Here is a 17,545-nt window from a genome sequence, read left to right as displayed (position 1 = left end):
GCAGGTCAACTAGCCTGGCTGAGAAGAGCTTTCTCCACAGTGCAGTGAGGTGGAGGCTGTCTCTTCCCAGCAGAGCACTGCCTCTCTCACCAAAGAGCAGACTGTGATTGTGGGAGCTGAAGCCTTCATGATGATACCAGTTATATAGTTTGGGGATTTCTTTTGTGTCTGTAAACTGTCAGTTCAGAGCTCTCAGGACCAGGCAGGATACTCTGGTGATTTAATTAGAACTGTCTAGGTTTTCAGCCAGGTTGGAGGCATTCAGTGAAGATACCAGCCCAATTCATACATTAAAAGGCCTCTAAAATCTAGGACAAAAAGGTTATAAGATGAACACTCCCCACCCAGAACAGAGGAAATAGTATGATTTATTGATTACATAGACCCTGAGAAGAAGATTACTAATATTTGGAAATTTCTGCAGGCTTCTGTAATCATAGTGACACAGAAACCTGTGCATATCTACTGATCAAATCTAGCTGATTTGGATCATAAGGACTCATTCATTTAGGGCTTTTCCCTTATAAAGGTTTAGGAGGGGAAAAGAGTCACTGCTTACTGGCCAAATTTTTCTTGGAAAAAGCTTTCTGAACACTTTCCTTAGAGAAAGCAGCCAGTACATTTTGTAAGCAGCACTGTGCTAAAATGGTCAGTGAGCTGACTCATCTGGAACAGGCCATCCTAGCAATAATGTATGAGCTGGAATTGGGCATCTATACATGTTATCAACCTCTGCTCTGATGCATGTTAATTAACACGTTGGAGTTAATTGAGTCTGCTGGAACATGCTAATATGCTCCAGTAGCTTCTGTGTCATGCCTATTCAGCATCCCCGCATTTCAAAATGGCAGTTGGGGTGCTTTAAACTCCCCCCCCACCATTTTGAAGTGTGGGATGCTGAATACTTGGGGCGCTGTGGGTACTTTAATTAGAGTGGTTATCAGAGCCGCTCTAATGAAAGTGCCTTTCCTCCCCTTCCCAGACCACATGTATAGTGTGGCATCTTATCTGTTGTTTGTTAAAATCCATAGGAACTTTTCAATCAATTTTAATAGGCTGTGGATCAGGCTGGTAGAGAACAGTAAAGTATCATTCTGTATTTGTACCTTGAACTGAATTCAGAACAGAAAATGGTTTTGCTCCTTTTGTATGCCTAATATTTCAGTTACCTGATCAGCAGAAATCTGTGCCTTTCTAATAAGCATATCAATCAGGATACATTTAACTTTTTATGAAGTAAGGGTGAAGAGCTTGCATTTTTTTCTTTAATCTGATGCTTGTATATATCATTTGAGTCAATTATTATTTGTGTGGATATTACTGTTAGTTTGGCAGTTGCAGCTGCAAACAGTCACAGTCGGTCATGGCTAACAGGATAGACTAATCTGGGGATGTCCCATAGCTACAAATCAAGCCTTTAGAGCTTGAGCTAAAGGGCCAGACACTGTCTAGCTCAGAGCTGACTAGATTCACCTCCTTTATCCACCAAGCATTGAAAAAAACATGCACCCAGTGATGAGGGAGCATGGAACCTCCCCCACCTTGGGTATACATGTTATAACTAGATATTCAATTTTATTTCATCCAGTAGTTTTTGAAGAAAGAAAGAGGCATGCATAGGCTTCTTTGAAATTCCAAGTATTGACCTACATCAGATAGCAGCTGATGGTAGTACACCTGAGAAACCAACCTGCTAAAAGGAAGCAGATGGTCACTCTGATGATAACTACAGCTCAGATTCAACACTTACTCGGGGAAATGTAAGGATGATTAAAAATGACTTTATTGTACATTCTGGTATACATGGTTGATCTGATAAAATGCAGAATATGCACAAGGCTCCACCAATTATATCCAAATATATTAATAAGAGAATGTGGGCTCTCTCTCTTAGAATAAATGTATTGTTCATTTTTAAAAATCAGCAAGTAAACTATTTTTAGACTTATGCCAAGCAAATATACATGACCCTTCTGAAAAGAAAAGAAGAACAAGTATTTGTAACTTGAACCATATTCAGGCTGTAGTGATGCGTGTCAAAAACAAACAAACAAACCCTTTAGCTTTTTTCAAGATTAGGGACTGAACCTGCAAATGTTTCTGTACACTAGTAATGCTATTCAGGCATGTTGTTCTATTTACTTTAACTTGACTCTACGCTGAATGAAGTTACTGATGTGTGCAGGATAAGATACTTTAATGGAAGAGCCCCACAATTTCTTTTTCTTGTGTTGCTGATGCACTACTGAACTTAAGTTTTTGTTAAGATGAAATATTTTGCTTTAAAAAAGTGCCCCCTTCTCTCTTCCTGTTCTTTCTGTTAGGGAACAGAATACTAGTATCTTTTGTAGCCATTAAAAAACGGTATTCTGGATAACAAAACAGTCAGTTATCCAAGATAAGGGTGCTATATTTACTTGTAGTTTCTATGTTAAACCAGTATATTCCATGAACTATCAATTATAAAAAGAAGTGACCAAGAATAAAACATTCAAAGCACCTGTTTTACCATTTTGAATGGTGCCTGTGTCTCATGTTAAAACACATATCTCTAGCTTCTGGAAGTAACAACAAAGAATTGCAAACCTTAAGTTACAATGAGGATATTAAAGACCAAACAGAATTTATACAATGATAGCTAAACAACAAACAATACAAAGTACTCAAAAGCAGAATGATTTACAGCCAGCCATTTTCAAAATGCCGAGATACCATAGAAGTTGGATGTGCCAAGCACAAGACTATTTGTGGATAAAATGTGACATCATTTATTATAGCTGAGTGAAAGACTAAGTGAAATGTAATAACACCTGGTTCAATGAAGACACAGACAGAATCAGTCAAATGATACAGAAACTTTAAAGAAGCTGGGGATAAGATAAAACTGTCCAAAACCAGAAATCCCACTAGGTTTGGAGGAAGAAAGATCACTTTTGCTCAGAGTAAACAGACTGAGCATGTGAGGTTATTCACTAACTCAGCTATTCAGACTATTATTCAGTAACTATGTCAGGCCATTCTCTGAGTCTTGGAACTAAAAGATATCACCTGTACTTTAGTGATTGACTGAAGCTCAGAAAGGCTAGTGGAAAGCTTCCCAATGGCTCTAGATCAACCTCTTAATGAATGTTTAAAAATTGACCTGTTTGCCTAAACACTCTGTGGTACTTAACTCCTGTTCAAGAGGCTGAATTCCTTCACCTGGGAGAAATTCACCCATGTGCAGAGAGCCAGGACAAATTCCAAGGGCCTGAAGTGGATCAAGATCTTGCATAGGTAAACCTCACTTTGGCCTGTGGCACAGGTGCAAGTTATGGCCTGCAAATGTCTTCCCCAAATTGTGATGCATTTTTCTATACAAAATATTTAATCTGTCGAAGAGTAGCTTTATAACAAGCAGCTCCTTCCAACTCCACACAGTTTTGGGTGATCAAATTAAGCCATATACAGTGGCTGGGAAATAGGGCTTCCCCTCCTATTTGTTGAGAGTGCTGCTTACAGATGACACATAAATATGGAAAGCCTCATGACCTGTGAACTGGGCTGTCACTGAATCGTTTTAGCATTTCTATGGGAGAGATTCAACCTTATGGAAATGAAAGAAAGATGTTAAAGGGGGGAGGAGAGCGAGGGAGAGAGAGAGAAAGAACACCTTAATGACTGAGGAGTCTCTGGAAAAAACCAAACAAACCGCCTACTCAGAAGTTATTTATTGAAAGGATAATTTCCTATAGAGGAGCCCAAAGCAAGTAAAGTTATGATGAGACACATCAGTAGCCAGACTGCTGTGGACACAGATATTTATCCTTTGCAGATGCTGCTCACTTTAAATCTCAGAAAGAGGCCCTGGCTTGGAAAACTTGGGTTTTGGTGCTGGATAGCAACGTCTGCAGCGTTGTGATTTCTGTGCATGTCTCATACCTGTAAAACAGATTCAGAACAGAAAGAAAAGGAAGGCAGTGTTTAGTGGGAAGCACTCAGAAGCATGCAAGTCTTTTAGCAATCAATCAACCTTTTTTTCTGGTCTCCCTTAAAAAAATTCTGTTGCATCATAGGAAATGCTTACAAAGAACAATGTTGTGGCTTTGCAGATTTTTATGAGATTTCTCTTTTCCTAGCACAGTCCTGTCCCATTGATCCAGGAAACCTTGGAGTATTTAGTCATGAAAAATAGCAGTCTTAGAAACACACACTAAAAAGGCCCCCTCCATATGGATATTCTCTCTAGAACCAATCAGAAAGAACAAAGGGATCTTTACAACCTGAGTCTGAAATATCTGCCAGATCACCACACTGTGGGAAGGTGTCTTAGATTAATACAGAGTAATAACTACACCCATTTAATTTCAGCTCAGTGTTTGCAGAGGCAGTTGGTTAAACTGGGACAAAACATGTATGCTTAATGGCTCTGATACACAGAACATAGCATGATCTCTGGCCTCTTTCTTTCACTTGAGAAAAGATGAAAAAACTCTAAATCTATTCAGGCTGGCCTGGAAAAGTACTGCCAAAGCTCCGAAAGGTGCAAACTGACTCAAGAAGCAAAAAATTGTCTGGCACTAATCTACACCACAATTAAACTATAATTCAGAGTGAATCACGGCATCATATATCTTGAAAAGAACTGGCATGGAAACAGTGCCCAGTTTCCTAAGTCAATAAAATCAGTCATATACCCCTGATTACAGGCACAGTCCTGCAAGGTGCTCAGAGTTCTTTGCTCTCAACAATAACAGTAAATGTCCAAGATATCATAGGCTCAAGCTTATGTGGTTAGGCAACACTAGCATTCCATGCGCAATGTTACTCAAAATTCATTCATAAGAGGAAAACTAGAGAGAGCATAAACTTTTCTTCCTAGGTCACTTAAATACAAGAAAGTATAACTCAGTAAAAACAATTTTGAAACTTATTAAAAAGAAGAACAAGTATGCAGGAAACAGCTAGACCATTTGATAACATATCTGAAAGATCAATCTGCAATAGGAGATAAGAAATCAGATCATAGGCCAAATTATATATACAGTATAATGATAGTAGGAGCATTTTTATTCCTGCCTTCAATATAATAGCGATGCTATTATGTACTCATATAAATAGTTGATTTAACAACATTTCTCAGACTCTCAAGAGTTTGGATACATTTAGAAATTAAGTTACCCTATAAAATTTGTCTTCTATATATAACAAATGATTTCTAAAAAGTTCAGTTAGTCTTTCAGTTTTGTGTCCTGATCCTAAAAGACAGTAAAAAAAAAAAAAATCAATGAGACATTTTCATAAAGAAATTTAAATAGTCGAAATGTTCTCAGGATCAGACTCTTCAGCAACCCTCTTAGTCCCCAGGCAGTTGGGGTTCAAACAAGGATACATAAAGATGGGAGCCACCACTGAATTAAACACATTAAATGGGTAGAAATGCTAGAATATTAGAAGGTGTTTTGAAAAAAAATGTCTGAGAAAGAATATACTTCTTTTTATGGACTATAAAATGGTATCAATAAGCATTGGGAAAATACATCAAGTTCTGTCCCTGCATATTTGAATAAAAATTGTAATTACTCCAGGTAGTTTTACTCCCTTTGTTTGTTTGCTGTCTGTAAAGAACCCTACATTGCTGACAGTCTGCTCATATGCACAAGGGCTGTGAGAAACACCATTGATTTGTTTCAACATCCATTTTGCTGTTTCAAAACACTGCCATTTTGTGTCTCATCAAATCTATTTAGCTGTTTTGAGGAGGTTCAGTGTTTCGCCCATAGGCTATAATGGGGAATCATGAAAATGCCTAAAACTTTGTCATTTCTTGCCCCAGTCAGATGAAAATTGAAGGGATGGTAGCCACTTCTGAGGGCATGAAGTCTGCCAAGTTTCAAGGATATATGTGGAGAGGTCTGGGAAACTGGTCAAACCAAAAGTCCAGACACTTGCTGGCAGCACCATCCTCCTTTCTTCCAAGGGCTTGCACCCTTGGGAGGGCTGTGGGGCTGTGCTGGGCTCCTTCCAGGGGTGTGAACCCCAGGATCTGTGCACTGGATGACAAGAGGATGCTGCTGCTGCCTGGGACTGGCACTGGGTACAGCCCGCACCCAACACTAGAGAAGATTGCTGCTGCTGCAGCCTTAGTCTCCTCTCATCTGGTGCAGATCTGGAGGCTCACATCCCCATGAGGAGTCCGGCACAGTCTGGCAACCTTCCCGAGAGTGCAAGCCCCCAGATCTGTGCACCAGTGAAAGAAGGCTCAGGCTGCTTGTCCCACCTGGGACCAGTGCTGGGTGTGGGCTGTGCCCAGCACTGGAGAAGACTGCTGCTGCCACAGCCTGAGCCTCCTCTCATCTGGTGCAGATGCAGGGGCTTGCACCCCTGGGAGGAGTCTGGCACAGCCCAGTAGCCCTTCTGGGGGTGCAAACGCCCAAATCTGTACCCTGGTGAGAGGAAGATCGACCTATTTGTCCCATCTGGGACCAGCGCCCCCTGCTTACCTCCCTGCTTAGCTACAGCCCCCTGTGTGGTCTCTGACCAGCTCCACCCCTCCTGCAGCTTACCTGCAGCAGCAGCCACACTCTTGGCCCCCTGCATGGTAGGGGGCAGCATTGTTAGGCCCAACTGCCAGGTATCCATCGCCCCTACCACAGCACACTGGTGCTGCCTGGCCTGGCATGGTGTGGTATGGGGCAGTGTGCTTTCTAGCAGCTCCAGACTGTCACCCAGGGCTGCGTGCTGCTTGTGGGGACTGCCAGACACACTGGTCGAGGTCCTGTGTGCATGAGTCCTGCGCTATCTGGCCAGGCCATTTCTGTGAATGCACAACCTGGGCTGGTGTGGCCAGCAATCCCTACAAGCAGCACGCAGCCCTGGGTGACAACCCAGAGCTGCCCAAAAGCACACATCCCTGCGCTGCGCTGTGCTGCGCTGCACTGCGCTGAGCTAGGAAGCAGCAGCGTGCTATGGAGAGGCAGCAGGTACCTGGCAGCTGGGGCTAAGCCGCAGTGCCCCCCACTGTGCAGGGGGCCAAGAGTGTGGCTGCTGTTGCTGGCAAGCTGTGGAGAGGCTGCAGCCAGAATGGGAGGTGGGCGGAGGGCACTGGTCCCAGGTGGGACAAGCAAGCTGAGCTTCTCACCTTGCTCTAGGGTGCAGATCTGGGGGGCTTGCACCCCTGCGAGGAGTGTGGCACAGTCTTGCAGCCGTCCCAGGGGTGTGAGCCCCTGATCTGCACCCTAATGAGGCTCAGGCTGCTTGTTCACCTGGTTACAAGGTTGTACAGACAAGATAGAGTGGGGGAAAAAGGGGGTGGTGGTGTTGCTCTCTCTGTTAAGGAACAATATACACTCTTTATAATCAAGATGGGGTCAGAGGAGGGCCAAACCAAGGTACTGTGGGTCAGGATACATGGGGGTCAGGAGGTAAGGGAGTTGGTAGTGGGGGTCTACTATAAAACACCACACCAGGAGGATGAGCTAGACCTGGAATTCTTCAGACAGCTCTCAGACACTGTACAGTCAAGAGATATGGTTGTTATGAGTGACCTAAACTACCTTGACAGCTGCTGGGAGGAGGTCAGCCAAATCTAACTGTTCACGTAGGTTCTTAACCTGCATAAAGCACCACCACCAAATGCAGGAGGTATACGATCCCACTAAGGGAAACTCCTTGCTGGACTTGGTGTTAGCTACAGGGGATGACATGGTGGGGAATCTGGAGGTACAAGGTAACCTAAGGGATAGTGACCATCGATTGAGTAAATTCACTGTCTGGCAAAGAACGGGTAAATGAATCAGCAGGTCTGAAATGGTAGACTTCAGAAAGGCTGACTTCAGTGTGCTCATGAGATTAGTTAGTGAGGTATTAAAACACAAGAGCACTGGCAAAACAGGGGTCCAGGAAGAGTAGCTGTTCCTCAAGGGATTGATGCTATGAGCACAGAAGGAGATAATCCCATTGTGCATAAAAGGGGGCAAAGGGACCAAGAAGCCCTCTTGGCTGAACAGGGAAGTCCAGGAAAGCCTAAGGGCAAAGAAAGAGGTATACAGGCTGTGGAAACAGGGGTAGCTACCAAGGAGGAGTATACATCCTTGGCTCGCATTTCCAGGGAATCAGTTAGGAAGGCCAAAGCAGGATTAGAACTTAGGCTGGCAACAAAATTAAGGACAACAAAAAGTCCATCTTCAGGTATATAGGGAGCAAAAGGAAGGTGCAGGATAGCATAGGACCCTTACAGGACAAACCAGGGCAATTGGTGACAGACAAGGGGGACAAAGCTGAGCTCTTCAATGAGTTCTTTGCATCTGTATTCCTAGATACAGACCAAGACAAATCTGCCAATTGGATCACAGATAGACACAGGAGGGGTACCAGCCCACCAACTGTTAGTGCACTTAGTGAAGGAGCACTTGGAGTGGCTGGATGTGTTCAAAATCAGCGGGCCTGGATGAACTTCATCCAAGGGTGCCGAAGGAATTGGCCAGCATCATAGCAGAGCCACTGGCACGGCTGTTCGAGCACTCGTGGTGCTCTGGTTAAGTCCTAGAGGACTGGAAAAGGGCCAGTGTGGTCCCTATTTTCATTAAGGGAAGGAGGGAGGAACTAGGAAACTATAGGCCAGTTAGTCTCACCTCTATCCTTGGGAAAACTCTGGAAAAAAATCATTAAGGATCACATTTGTGGGAGCCCAGCAGGGGAAATAATGCTGAAAGGAAATTTGCATGGATTCATCACAGGTGGATCCTGGTTGACTAACCTTGTTTCTATTTATGACCAGGTCACAAAACGCTTAGATGCAGGAGTTGAGGTAGATGTTATCTACCTAGACTTTAGGAAGGGCTTTGATACAGTATCACATTCTGTTCTCATAAATAAACTGACAGGATGTGATGTAGATGATTACATTGTCAGGTGGGTGGGAAAATGGGCTTAGCGGTTGCACCCAGAAAGTGGTGGTGGATTTGTCGATATCAACCTGGAAAGAGGTGGGCAGTGGAGTCCTGCAATGATGGTCCTTGGACCAGTGCTATTCAATGTCTTCATCAGTGATTTGGATGAGGGTGTAGAGAGCACCCTGTCCAAGGTCACAGATGATACCAAATTATGGGGCAAAGTCAACACACCTGAGGATAGGAAACAGATCCAGGTGGATCTGGATGGGTTGGAAAAATGGGAAGAAGAAAATAGGATGCAGTTCAACAAAGACAAGTGCAAAGTGATTCACCTGGGCAAAAAGAATCAGCAACACACTTGCAGGCTGGGGGATAGAAATGGGTAGAAATGCTAGAATGCTCAGGAGCACAGCAGAGGAGAGGGATCTTGGAGTCACAGTTGACTCCAAGATGAACCTGAGTTATCAATGTGATGAAGTGATCAACAAGGCTAAGCACACTTTATCATGCATTAGCAGACGCATGACGAACAGGTCCAGGGAAGTGATGCTTCTGCTTTATGCAGCACTGGTCAGGCTGCAGTTGGAGTACTGCATCCACTTTTGGGTGTCACACTTCAAGAGGGATGTGGAGATTCTTGAGAGGTTCAGAGGAGGGTCATTCGTATGGTTAGAGGCCTGCAGGCAAGGCCTTACAAAGGAGAGACAGAGACCTAGATTTCTTCAGCCTTCGGAAGAGAAGGCTGAGAGGTGATCTTGTGGCTGCCTATTAATTCATCTGGGGAGGGCAGCAAGGAATAGGAGATGCTGTATTTATTAGGCACTCCCTGGAGTAACTAGGAACAATGACCTCAAATTGACAGAGAGCAGATTTAGGTTGTACATTAGAAAGAGCTTCACAGTAAGGGTTGCAGAATCTGGAATGGACTTCCAAGGGAGGTGGTGGTCTCCCTTACCTTGAGGGTCTTCAAGAGGAGACTGGACAAGCACCTAGCTGTGGTCATCTGATCCCAGTGCTCTTTCCTGCCCGGGGCAGGGGGTTGGACTCAATGACCTACTGAGGTTCCTTCCACCCCTAACATCTATGAATCTATAAGGCTTAGGCTGCTCATTCACCCGGGACTGGTGCTAGGCGTGGGCTGCGCCCAACACCAGAGAAGATTGTCACTGCTGCAGCCTGAGCCTCCTCTCATCCAGGGCAGATCCGGAGGCTCGCACGCCTGGGAGGAGTCCGGCAGAACCCTACAGCCCTCTGAGGGGTGCAAGACCCCAATCTGCATACCGAATGACAGGAGGCTTCTGCTGCCACCTGGGACCAGTACTGAAGCTAAGCAAGCCCAGCTTTGAAAGTCAAAACATTTAGAAACTTTCAAATAGTTTTGAGTGCCCTTGTTTCATTTTGAAGCCATTTCAAAGCCTTTTGTTCAGTTTCAATGTCATTGTTTTGAGCTTGAAATGCATCACAACAAAACACTCAGAGAAATTTCAAACAGCGCTTAATATGCACACGCACACAGAGGGGTATTTCAAGCAAATAGAAAAGAAGTTACACAGAAAGCCAGTGCTTGTGTTACAGATATGAAACATTACTTTCAGAATTTTCATTCTGACATTAAGACCATTTTGGTAGAAAACAAAAAGATACCCAACTACTATGATTTTCAGAAATGGCTAGCAATTTGAAGTGCTTAGCCTAAGATATGCTCAGCATTTTTGCATTTTTGAAAATCTTAATCAACATGGTTTGATTTGGATTGAATGCCAGCAAGCCAAGAGCAATTCAGCAACCTTCCTTTCCTCTTTTCCCTATAGAATCTATGCCCCAAGAAAGAATAACTTGTGGTCCTCTCCTTTTTCACTCCAGGAAGTGTCTCATTAGAAACAATTCCATTTAATCTGAGCATGAGTGTACCCTTATTCAGAAAATACTTGGACTCCTCTGCTATGACCGAATTGCATGTATGGAAGCTATTGAGTCTGCAGCTCTGATACCTTGACAGAAATAAAATGAAAGTTTGCTTTGATTTACAGAGTTGTACTTTACAGAGCTGTGATAGAAGCAAGCACTTAATTGGGACCTGAATAGATGAAGGATAAGAGAAAGAACGTGGGAAAGCCATTGGCTAGTACAGGTTTTTCTTATTTTTGTGGCACAATGATACCAGGAGCACTTTTATTTCTGCTTCAAAATAATAGCAATACTGTTAACATGCTCATTATACTTTAATCAAGAATGAATTAGACATCCCTGATTGTTTTTCACTGTGACCTTTAAGTTTCACTTTTATTTACTCTGTTTTTCACTGTGACCTTTAAGTTTCACTTTTATTTACTCTTCCACTGAAATGAGATATAGAGTTTGCCAAGAGCCATGCACATATACATATACTATGTCTCTTTCTCAGGCTTGTTCTCAAGGCTCCAACATGCTCATGACTGTACAGATATAAACTAGCTGGGAGATGGAAAAGATGGCCAAAGCTTGAGACAGAAATACTTGGTAAGGGCTACAGGTTGTGGAAAAAAGGTGAAATGTGCTTAGAGATCCTCCATTGTATCTGGCTTTCTGTAGAATTGTGAAGATCTAACTAGGGCGAATGTATTATGAAAAGCACATGTCCCATACCTGCAATAGATTCTATTGTTACTTTTTTTGGAGCCTGAATTTAATACAAACTCTTAGAACATATCTAGCACTTAACATCTTAAAACATAGGCAAAGCTATCTATTGGCTAGGGCACACAAGTGGTAATTAAGAGACATAGTTTATTCCCAAGTGAGCTACTGACTCACTGTGTAATATTAGGCAAGTTATAAATTACATACCCTCCCAGTGCCCACTTTTCTCTAATTGCAAGAGTCACATTGGATGATCATGCTCCATGAGTGGTCATCAATGGATCAATATCTGACTGAGAGAAGGTACTGAGGAGGGTTGCGTGGGAGTCCATCCTGGGTCTAGTATTATTTATGGTCTTTATTAATGATTTGGAGGATGGAATTGAGGGTACACTTCACAATTATGCAGATGACACCAAGTTAGGTGGAGTGGACACACTGGAGGATAGGGATAGGATGCAGAATGACCTTCATAAGCTTGAGAAACAGTTCTTCCCTCTGCCTCCCCCCCCCCAAAAATGGAATAAATTCAACAAGGATAATGATTCTCCTACTGTATTTTCCATTGATGAGGCCTTACTTAAGAGTATTGTGGGCCCTGCACTTCAAGGAAGATGTGGACAGATTAGAAAGTGTCCAGAATAGAGCAACAAAATAATTAGAAGTCTAGGAAACATGACTTATGAGGAAAAGCTGATAAAACCTATGATTACTGTATTTACTAACGTGCAAGATGAGGTTTCTCCCTCCCCCAATCAGCATGGGAAAAAAAACAAGCCTCAGCTCTGGCTGGGGCTGAAGCCAGAGCTGAGCTGCTCCCTGATTCAGGCCCAAATGGCTTATTTGATGGCGGTTGAGCCATGCAGCTAGGATATCATAGGGGACACCACAGGGTATGGGGAGGAACCTGCAACCTGCCTCCCAACCTGCCCTTCCCCAAGAACCCATTTGACCCCTCCCCTTACCTTCTGCTCCAAGTCCAGTCCTGCCAGCCCTGACCTGGCCCATCTGAGGCCTGGCACCATTTCTCCCTAGTGAGGTTTGGCTAGGGGCATGCCTGGGCCGCCGCTGTTGCTGCCTGTCCTGGAAGTGTAGGGCTGCACCAGAAGGTAAGTGATGAGAGGAGGTACAAGGGACAGCAGGGGGTTGGGAGCCAGGCACAGGCATGGAGGGGCAGATGGAAGGGGAGTTCAGGGCAATGAAGCAAGGGGCAGGGGTCTGGCCCTTCACTCCCACTGCCACAGTTATATTTACCATATATGGAATATAAATTATTGAGGGGAGTCATCTTAAAAATTCAAAATCATTTTGGATTTGAGTAAATACAGCAATTAGTGTGGAGAAGAGAAGATGGTGGGGGTATTTGATAACAGTCTTCAGATACTTGAAGGGTGGTTTATACTGCAGATGCAGATAGACTTTTTTTTGGGGCAGCATGGAACAGAAGTGGTCTCAAGTTGCAGCAAGGGAAATTTAAATTGGAAATTAGAAAGAACATTCTCACCATGGGGATGGTTAAGCATTGAAACATGCTACCCAGGGAGACTATGGAGTCTCCATCCTTTGAAAGTTTTAAGAACAGGTTAAAAAGACACTTGGCTGGGATGGTTTAATCAGGGATGATCCTGCCTTGGCCCAGGTGCTGGACTAGATGACTTCCTGTGGTCTCTTCCAGCCCTACTTTTCTATGATTCTGTGACAACTGACCTTGGTGAAAGGTGCTGTAAGTTTACAGATGGAAAGCATTATAGTGCCAAATATGACTAAACATTTACTAATTAATATAATGAAAGGGGAGTCATTACCATTACGGATGCTTTTATTATCTTTTAATTTTCTGCAGCAATTTTTAACTCTCCAACCTAAGAGTGAAAAAAAACCAAAACATGTTACCAATGGATACAGAGCCAGAGAGATACATAAAGAACATAGCAATGTACTTGGATACTTTTACCAATGTAGTTTTACTCTGAAAAGGTTTAGATAACACTACATTCCTCCTGTTCCCAGCACCAACGTGCACACACAGGTATTCTGATCATTGCTGGAAATAGGGTGGCTATACTAGGGCTAGACCAGGTTTGGGCAAAATACAGCCTGTGGATGAGATATGGCCTTCCAACTGATTTTATCTGGCCCATGGGCAGGCATCCACCAGTTGATTATATCTGGCCCATGGTGCTCCACCTGGGGATGAGTCCCACTGCTTCCACTAGGGGCAGGCTACACTGTGCTCCTACCCACCTGTGCTCCCCCGGCCAGTGCACACAGCTTCCTGGCGGGCTGCTCTCCACGTTGCTGCAGCTGCCTGGGTATTGTTGGGTTCCCCCTGCCCACAGGTGGCCACCCACAAGTGGCTGCTCATTGTGCCAGGCAGGCAGAGTGGGTGGAAGATGGCTGTGAGCAGAAGCTGGAGCCTTGCATACTGGGGCAGAAGCCACCTGGCTGCAGCCCAGCCAAGCAGGAGGGGAAGCATCTGCTGTCCAGTGCATGTCCCCATGGGTTCCTCACACTGCCTGCTGCCCAGAGCAGTGCAGCAGGGGCAGGTAGAGGAGGAGGAGCCACTGGTGGTGGGGGGAGCTGAACAGTACCCAGGCAGCTGCAGCCATACCAGAAGTGGCCCCATTGGGAAGCTGTGCCTGTTGACCAGGACTAGGGAAGGGGGAAGGAGGTGAGGATTCGCTTCATGCAGAGCACCGTGAGGGCAGTCATAGGATGGATAGGGGGGACAGACCACACCTGCACTGCCCAGGTGAGCTCTCATGCACCTTCCCCTTGCCCCACCGTCCCTTCCTCTCCGCACCCCCAGCTAACTCCCAGGACCTAGCATGAGGGCAGCTTCCATACATACACACACACCCACCCCTCTGCACTCCCATCCCTACAGCTGCCCCCCCCCCACACACACTATACAAGAGTAAGACCTTATTTTGAACTATTATGCAATCACCTCTATATACACTACTCAGAAAACAAATCAGGACAAAATTATTATTTTTAAAATAAAATTAAAATGTTAAGATGATAGTTTGATTTTTTTTAGTATACAATTCATTTTTATCTATAATTTGTTAAAATGGTATCTTCTGAAAGATTTTGGTTTGTGGCCCTTGACAGCTCACCAAAACTCATTAAGCAGCCCTCTAGCAGAAATAGTTGCTCATCCCTGGCCTAGACCATGTTGGGGAGAAATTCCATCAATTTTTACTGTAAACACAGCCAAGAATTGACCAGTTGTGAGAGGAAAGGAACCAGTGGGCATGAAGTAGTTTGTTCTGAGATTGGAGCTGTTCGGTTGAGTAAGATCAGTTGATATGATTTAGCTTGATGGAAGTGCTGCTTTATTCTCCCACCACTAGACTAACTAATGGTGTAGAACTTCCTTTCCCATGAAAGCTCCCCTGCCACCCCATTTTTGTGGTTTATACCTGCACTGATGCATGATCATTAGGGATCCTAGTTTTCCATGATAAAAAACCCCAAAGTTCTCTGGTAAAAAAAAAAAAAAAATTAAAAATCATGTTTTTTCTGTGGTGAGCCCCCTCACAATGCTGATTGGCCAAGGGGTCCCCCAGCGGCAGCCCCTATCTTCACTCATGATTGGTTGAGAGGGCTGCCCTTTAGGTAGCCCCACCCCTCACCACTAATTTGTGGAGAGGGGCAAGGCCACACAATGGGCAGCCCTCATCTTGGCTGCTTCCTCATGTGCCAGCAGCTTCTCCTTACCCCAGCAGGAGCCTGCATTTGATCTTCAGTAAGGTTTTTTCCCCTGGCAGTTCTAAAGAATCGCTGTAAAAACACAAATTCCACATTTTTCTGGATTTTTCTGTCATAAACAGATTTCTCGGATTCTGGTGATCACCTAACAGAATGCTTTGGCAGACTCACTCAAAATTTAGCAACCTCACCTCACGTTACTGATAAACTGGCTTAGATCAATATATTTGTTTGTAAATAAAACAATATTCTCTGTGCAGTCCCTTTTCTCCCCCAGCAGACTCAGTGAGGTGTGTTATGTATGTAGTGAGGTAGCGTGCGTTTTAACATGCGGGTTATTACCATCCTTCTGGAAGAGATTATTTACAAACAGCTCAGAGTGACATTTGTTCACTTAAATTTTGGCAAATAGAGAAACCATAATCAGAAGCAATTTTGACACATCTAAAAACTGGGCTAGTCGCAAGTAATTGTTTAACTTGTTTCACTGCAACAGAGCCTTTCTACTCATCAGATTCACCCATAAAATGACTTACGAGATCTTTCAATAATACTATATTTTCTGTAATTGGGTTATTTTGAAGAAAACTGCCCCACTTAAACTTTGGACATTCAGTCTGTTTGTTATGGATATCTGATCTTCATTGTCTACATCTATATGGAAAATAAGCTGTACAGGAGAAGCATGGACCTCCCCTCTGAGATTCTACAAAGCCAAGTTCACTGCTGGATATCAGTAGGTAACAACAGTGTAGGTTAAAATTGGAAAATGATCTGTAGACTATCTCCCTTCAAACCCAGAATTAAAATAGAACCAGACATGTTGTGCTGGGTTGATGAATGAAAACTAAGTTGGTTTAATTGAACAGCAATATTTAATGAAAATTAAACTGATTCTGTAATGGCAAATAGTTCATAATACTGGGAATATAAAAGTGCTGACTGCTTGGTGAAAAGGCAATAGGATAATTAAAAAAATCCTGAGGTGTAAAGGTATAAGTGATTGCCTTTTTATCTCAGCTTTTTAAAATCTAATTTGGTTGAATGGCCCTTTGTCCCATTAGTATAAACAGGGTATGATTATGCCAATGTGGTTTGTGCTAATCAGGAAATAGACTACTTTTATGAAGTTCACCAGTAAGAATAGCCAAAGAGGTGTTTTCCGGAAAATGTAACAATAGGCTGCCCAGAGGAAGAACAATACAGTGATTGCAATATACAACGTGCAACAAAGAGTGAAAAGTTGCCTTGCAAAGGTAGTCCTTATATAAAGTGGAAAACATTGATACAAGACCAAATCCAGCAGATTCTCTTCAAAGTTAATTGCAACCCTCCTTCCCTGAATACCAGGTTTTAGATGATTTATAGACCATAAGATCAACCTTAAAATAAAAAAAATACATACATTAAATTGAAAAGTAAAAGAATGAGAAAAAAGAATGCAGTCATAGATAAAGGAATTCATTACCTTCCGCAGAAAAGGCACTGAAACACAGGATCAAGACAAACAGCAAACTAAAGAGAATAGAGAGCTTCATCTTTCCAGCTAGTCAGAAGGTTTCTTTATGGAGCGAAGCAGTGATTTTAATCCGTCTTTAAGCTTAAAACTGTATGCTTTTATATAGCATATCAAAAGAGAATGTTATGTTCAGAAGGGGTGGAGATTTGGCCTTTGTATTTACCTTCAGGAGATGGAAAGAACCAGCCCTTCCAATGTGAAGAAATAGTTGACTCACAAAGTGGCCGACTACACATCTGTACTAGATATGGTCCAAGAAATAAAACTGAAAGCCAAATTTTGAGCACCATGGTATTCACAAGTGCTTGGATGCAGGGTTCCAGCTTGGGACTTTTCTTTTAGCAATGCTCCTGTGGCAGCTATGTCAGGCAACTGTGTGTAAACTCTTGCAGCTCATGATGGAAAGCCTTCCTAGGGAAGTGTGGAAAGATCATTTAAACAAAAAGAGCTTAAAATTATTGCTCAAAACAGTGCTGTTAACTTAAAGTAATAATACTTCTGGTAGCATAGTATATTTCTGGGTTTATTATTAACTTCTTGGACTCTATTACAACTGCATAACTATGCCACTAAATAGATTCTTGTTAACAGCCTAGATAAAGAAGTCCATCTAAACTCTGTAGTGTCAAGGTCCGGGTTGCACATATTGAAAATATATTTTAAATAGAGATGAATTGTGAAGCCTATATTCACTGCTTAAGTAAGCAACGGTGCAGATTTGACATAGGTTATTCTTTAGGCCCAAATGGCAGAAATCTCATTAAAAACAGCTCGTCTCACAACATTTCAGTTTCACCTACCTCTGAATCTGGAATTG

General features: G+C 43.2%; 1 long non-coding RNA gene across 1 annotated transcript; it reads right to left on the bottom strand.

Annotated features, from left to right (window-relative positions):
• Window positions 1-1,834: 1,834 nt before the first annotated feature.
• On the bottom strand, window positions 1,835-16,878 carry LOC149859697 (uncharacterized). Its single transcript, XR_016443520.1, has 3 exons — window positions 16,678-16,878; window positions 13,298-13,354; window positions 1,835-3,921 (listed from the first exon to the last, which is right to left on the bottom strand). It is a non-coding gene; the product is annotated as an uncharacterized LOC149859697 (long non-coding RNA).
• Window positions 16,879-17,545: the final 667 nt, after the last annotated feature.

Source organism: Crocodylus siamensis, chromosome 7, assembly GCF_052110815.1.
Source record: "Crocodylus siamensis isolate JL-2025a chromosome 7, ASM5211081v1, whole genome shotgun sequence".
In the NCBI taxonomy this organism is placed as follows: domain Eukaryota; kingdom Metazoa; phylum Chordata; order Crocodylia; family Crocodylidae; genus Crocodylus; species Crocodylus siamensis.
The sequence above is the reverse complement of the archived record's forward strand: the minus strand, read 5'-3'. Positions and strand labels throughout refer to the sequence as shown.